Below are 6285 nucleotides of genomic sequence, written 5' to 3' on the forward strand. Positions count from 1 at the left end.
GGGAGGGAGGGAGGGAGGGAGGGAGGTAATGAAATGACCCCTAATCATGTTCAGAAATCCTCAGAGCTCAGGGCTAGTCCCGTCAGAGAGTCTCTCCTCAGAGAGGCTGCCTCCAGAGACCAAGCAGCCACACCTTAGGTGGAGCTCAGGGAACCCTTGGAAGGGGGGAGGGGAACTGTGGGAACCTGAGGGGTTGAGGAGCTTGGGCAGTACTCTGAGGTGACAGCTTGTCTATCCATGTTTAGCTCTGAGGACACGGAATAGATTCATGTCGTTCAAACCTACTTTCAGATTAGACAGTGGTGCAGCAGTCAATCCATAACATTCCATATATGTATTATGATAAGTCACTTCTACTCTGCCATCTGCCAGGGGCATCTGTGCCCCAGTCAGCAAATTACAAAGAGGAGAGACAGTGCCAGGATCAAGAGAGGCCCTTTGGAAAGGTCTGGATAAGACAGCCTACAGATTGGCCCCAGCCTTATGCAACAAGCCAAAAGGCCATCAAAGCTGCTGTGTCCAGGACATGGGAAGGTGAACTACAGCAAATCCATCAATGTAACCCTGTCAACAAAATGTAAAGGGAGAGAAGGAACAGGACAGCTCAATGAGATGTGAGGAAAAGCCACCTGCCACAGAGACTTGTGTTCTGGACCCATCCGCAGCCACTGTGCTAAGGAGGGAGAGGAGGAAGAACTGGTAAGGCTGTGCTTGCCTGCAGTCTCAGCATGCAGGAGGCTGAGGCTGGGGGATCAGAGGAGAGACATATAAAGAGGAGTACCTCGGTGGCAGTGCTGGGTGGTGTCAGGAAGTCCGAGATGTTCTTAAGGCCAGGATAAGAAACAAAGCTCTCATGAGACCTTTGCTCATGGGAGTCCAGAGCGACACGCTCTCTGTGCACACACCTGTGTACACAGCCTTCTCCTCTGGGCTCCACGCTGCCCCCAAGTCTCTCCCGGGTGTCCGCACAACAGCCAGCACACCTCATACAGGAAAATTATCTTCCCTCTAGGAAGACAGTGAAGTGTGGAAACGCAGGGCGGCCTCACACACTAGCACCTGCCTTACTGTCTGTGCTGGAGGCCACACACTTCTCCATGTCCCCTATGTTCCTGTGGGCTCAGCTCCTGATTCCAGCTCACACTCAGTGAACAGGGGAAAGGCAAGGCCCACGCCAATGGGGATGACCCGGACTCATCGCAGATGTCCCCTCCTAGAGTTTTACCCAGAGCACCACTCCATACAAAGCTGGCCCAGCCTAGAGGTGCACTAGTACTGTAGAGACCAGGTTCATATGCGGCCTCAGCTTACTACGTGATGAACAGAACCTAGCAGATGGTAGCTATAAGACGAGACTCAATCAGCGCAACCATGAGGCCAAACCCAGCAGATGGAGGCGGGGGTGCATCTGGCCTGGCCGGCAGAGGGCTGCAGGGGGAAACCTTATTAATGGACGCTGTCCACACAGGCCAGAGAGGTGCACATGTGTAGCCCTTTACCTGTGTTCTACACATGGGACCACGGTGCAGGCAACAGACAGTTCTCAGTGGAAAGCTGTCCGAGGCCAGATCACTCTCCTCCTGCAGCCACTTGTCACCAGAGAAACTTATAAACAGCACAGCTGGTGGGACAAGTGCAGAGAGCCAGCTCTATATAACATGGTAGACAAAGTCCACTTCCACAGAGACAGCTTACTGGGGCAGCCAGCAGGGTTGCAAGGGCCAAGTCTCCCAAGTTAGTTGAACAGGTGGCCTCTGGCCCTAGCTAGCTCTCATGGGAAGATGAGCAGGCTAGCTCAACACTGTTCTCTAAACCAGAGGTATGGGTCAAGCCCATTCCAGTTAACTGCCCTGAGCCATCCCAGAGCCCACAGGCATAGGCATAAGTGAGAGCACACCCAAATAAACACACACTTCAGGACATTAGTAAAACAAGAAGGCCTTTCAGTTGTTGTTTTAAGACAGAGCTTCTCTGGCTGGAGAGATGGCTCAACGGTTAAGAGCACTGAATGCTCTTCCAGAGGTCCTGAGTTCAATTCCCAGCAGCCACACGGTGGCTCACAACCATCTGTAATGGGATCCGATGCACTCTTCTAGTGTGTCTGAAGACAGCTACAGTGTATAAATAAAATGAATAAAACTTTTAAAAAAAGACAGAGCTTCTCTGTGTAGCCCTGGCTGTCCTGGGATGTGCTGTGTAGACCAGGCTGTCCTGGGATGTGCTGTGTAGACCAGGCTGGCCTTGAACGTGGAGAACCACTTGCCACTGCCTCCCAAGCACCAGGATTAAAGGGGCGTGCCACCATACCATTGCCCAGCAAGAAGAGCTTTTATAAAAGGAGGCAGGTCTGTGCAAACAGACAGCTAGAATCCAGCTATAGAAGCTGTCCCACAGAACTGCAGTTAGTAACTATTTGGTTGTCTTTTTAAAAATCTGTTTTCTTCTTTGAAACAAAGTACAACCTAGCCCAAGTCCAGGCTGTTCTCAAAATTGAAATGGAACGGAGGAAGACCTTGATCTCCTGACATTGCCTCTGCCTCTGCCTCTGCCTCTGCCTCTGCCCCTCTGCCCCTCTGCCCCTCTGCCCCTCTGCCCCTCTGCCCCTCTGCCCCTCTGCCCCTTTTCCCCTCTGCCCCTCTGCCCATCTGCCCCTCTGCCCCTCTGCCCCTCTGCCCCTCTGCCCCTCTGCGAAGAGCCCCAATCCCTCTGCTCTTCTGCCTCTGCTCTCTGTCCCTCCCTGTGCTCATACCTCTNCTTTGAAACAAAGTACAACCTAGCCCAAGTCCAGGCTGTTCTCAAAATTGAAATGGAACGGAGGAAGACCTTGATCTCCTGACATTGCCTCTGCCCCTCTGCCCCTCTGCCCCTCTGCCCCTCTGCCCCTCTGCCCCTCTGCCCCTCTGCCCCTCTGCCCCTCTGCCCCTCTGCCTCTGCCTCCCGAGTGCTGTGATAACAGGCATGGTCATCATGCTGGTGTATGCAATGTTTGGGGGTCACTCCCAAGGCTTTATACATGCTGGGTGAGCACTCTACTGACACAGGCTGCTCATGTGTTCCTGGGAGCTTTCTGTGAGTTCTGGAAGATTAACTACAAGCCACTCTGGGTTGGTGCATCCACCCGGAAGAGTGAAATCCTAGACAGAGTAAGGAACACAGCTTTATTTATTATACTTGATTCTGGTTCCATTTTTCCAAGCATATGCTACTTCTATAATTAAATTTTAAGTGTTGAGAACAGAGTTAACTCACACATCAGGCTCCTACCTTTCTGTCTGCATGGCGGCAGTCTACCCACCCACCCTGCACCGATAAGACTCAGCTCTTCTTTCAAGAAAAGTGCCTCCCTTTGCAGGATGTCTGTCATTACCAGACAGCCTGCCGGGGCAATATCTGTGCCCTTTGCTCTCCACTCACACAACCCCTTCAGAAGACAAAGATAATCTCCACCCAGCACAGTGAGACACAGGCACAGCTACTTCTGTAGCTTCCACCTATCTCCCCTTCTCTGCTCCTGCAGGGAACCCTGGGCCTCCAGCATCCACCCAGCACCTGCTCACTTCCTGCAACCTCAGACTTTGTCTGAGACCTTTGTCACCAGGGCAACACACCTGGGCTGAAGCACTCACGTGACCCGAGAGAGGATTGTCCCCTATTGCTCTGAGAGACACAATCAAGAACCCGCTCCTCTGAAGATTCCTGCTCGATTCCCAACCTGGCTGGAAACAACCTGAGCTTGACATTTAGGCCTTGCTGAGAAGTAGCTCTGCCTGCTATAGACTCAGATGGGCTCCGCTCAGGGCTGGTCACACTTCTGGAGTCTTCTGTGTCCCTGGGTGACACACACACAACACACACACACACACACACACACACACACACACACACTGCCTCTTATCCCCCAACCTCTCCCAACTCCTAGTTTGGCTGGCAAATCCCTTTTGGCCAATTATTTTATGCTGTTAGGTAAGGTCTCCTGCAGAGTCTCGGCAAGGCCCAGAGCGTCACAGTCTTGCTCCTACTGCAGGACCCTCTCACCCCACGCTGTGCTGCGGTCCTGAAGCATGCACCTTTCCAGATGTTTACTAGCTATTTGAATGGCTGCATTTATTATTTTTTCTAAAGATTTATTTATTTTTATGTATATGAGTACACTGTAGCTGTCTTCAGACACCCAAAACAGGGCATCAGATCCCATTACTGATGGTTGTGAGCCACCATGTGGTTGCTGGGAATGGAATTCAGGACCTCTTGTGACCCAGAACCCACTGTCTGACTGACCCAGCTAATAGTCCAGTTTTCCACCAACATCAGCCCCTGTGGCCTCCAGAAGGAGATGCACCTGCTCTGTTTCTATCAGGAAGCAACTCTGACCCCAGGGCCACAAGCTCTCAGGTCCCAGTAAGTGGCTATCAGCTGGTCTCAAGGAGACTGGTGTGCTTCTGGGGCCATTCTGTTGAGGGGGGTGGCATATGAGAGCTGTGTCCTGGTAGCCACCTTGGCTCACCAACATACCAGCTCACCAGCTCTTCACTGGTGATACACACACACACACACACACACACACACACACACACACACATGTATATATGACGGATATTAAATTAAAACGCATGTCCTTTAAGAAAATCAGCTGGCATATTAAGACCTGGCCATGCCCAGGGCTCAGATTGTCCCAGAATCCCCATTTAACCTAGGTATGCACTGGGGTCAAAGATCTTCCACTACCAGGAGCTGACCATGTCACACAGGGGACCCACACCTAGGCTGTGCCCAGGACACACACAGAGACATGCAGGCACAAACTCATAAAACCTACCATGCTCTCTTCACTTACCAAGGCACAGGCTAGCAGGGCCAGGCAATGGCTGTTCTAAAGGGTGTCCGACCTGCAGGGCCTAGAAGAAGAGGACATGGTCATGAATGTGGCATTCAAGGCTTAGGAGAGGCATTTCCCTTGAAGCAGGCAAACAGCGCTAGGCAGGAACTTCACTAGGGACTCAAGCCAATCCCAGGATCATGCCCCTGGAGTTCAGGAAGTTGAGCCTGCACTTCCATTGCATAGCAGGAGGTTCACAGATGACTCATAAATGAACAAACCCAGAGACAGGCACCAGTTACATTCCAGGACACCGGAGACCATTGCAGAGACCTGCATCCATCCTAAGCAATGGAACTGGGTTGCTGCATCTGCCCAGAGCAACAGAACAGCCTCCCTCTGCCAGAAGCTGTCCTACCCAGAGCCACTGCCCAGCTTGTGTGCATGATGACCCATCTCCCCACTCCACACACTGGGCTCCTCTGGCCCGTTAGCCCTGCCACACCATGCCACACCCCAACCCTTAAGGATCACTATGTCAAAACCTCCATTTTAAACTGTGGCAAACCCTGCACAATCTGACCATCTTGAGCATGTTTGAGGCATGTCAAGCACGTGCATAGCTGTGAAGCCATTGGTACTCTCTACCCACAGAGCTTTCCCATCTTCCCAGATGGATACCCAGCCTCTCTCAAAGCTAGCAGCGCAGCCCTCCATGCCCAGGATGCTCTGTCTTCACACTGGAAACTCTAGCAACTTCATGTAAGTGGAGTCACACAATTGCTCATTCTGTGAGGGGTCTCTCTCTCTCTCTCTTAAGGCCAAATACTATTCTGCTGGGTGGGTGCAGCAGAGTAAGTGTCTGTGTCCCTACCCCACCATGACATTGCAGACAGCAGTGTCTTTGACAGCAACTGGGTCTTAAGTCTAATTGTCCTCAAGAGAAGAAAACAGGCTCCAAACTCATGATCCTCCTGCCTCGGCCTCCCTGGTGCTGGGATTAGAGGCTCATGCCACACTACCTGGCCATTTTCCAGTATTTTAGGCTTCCTCTACACTGCCGTTGGGCTACATACTCCTGAGGAAAATCCATTCCACTACCAGCTCTGCCCCTTTGTAGTGACAGGAGCCCACCAGCCTGGCTTCAGCAGATCACTTGGGACGTGGCACTGTGGACTGCCTTGCTCTTCAGAGTAGGGTTTGGTGAGTTTCTTGGATTTAAATTTTCACCAAATTTGGAAAAGTTCAAGGCCTTGCTTTTTCCCAGCATGGAAGACCTTTATGTTCTTTCCCACTCGACACAGCCCCACCGATGTCTTCTTTGTCTTTTGTGCTTTTCAAAGTATCCTGTCATACTCATCTCTTCTGCACCCTTTAACTGACCAAATCAATTCCAGCCAGGATGGTTGATTTTTACCTCTAAAGTGTGTGTGTGTGTGTGTGTGTGTGTGTGTGTGTGTGTGTGTGCG

At 51.7% G+C, this 6285-nt stretch overlaps 1 protein-coding gene across 2 annotated transcripts in view; it reads right to left on the bottom strand.

Annotated features, from left to right (window-relative positions):
* Agpat3 (1-acylglycerol-3-phosphate O-acyltransferase 3) overlaps positions 1 to 6285 on the bottom strand; it is an 83783-nt gene that overhangs the window by 55240 nt on the left and 22258 nt on the right. For both annotated transcript variants that reach the window (XM_021204830.2, XM_029542077.1), the window contains one exon: positions 4835 to 4895. The gene's annotated coding sequence lies outside the window, so the exon portion shown is untranslated. The remainder of the gene's footprint in view (positions 1 to 4834; positions 4896 to 6285) is intronic.

Source organism: Mus pahari, chromosome 9 (genome assembly GCF_900095145.1).
Source record: "Mus pahari chromosome 9, PAHARI_EIJ_v1.1, whole genome shotgun sequence".
NCBI lineage: Eukaryota > Metazoa > Chordata > Mammalia > Rodentia > Muridae > Mus > Mus pahari.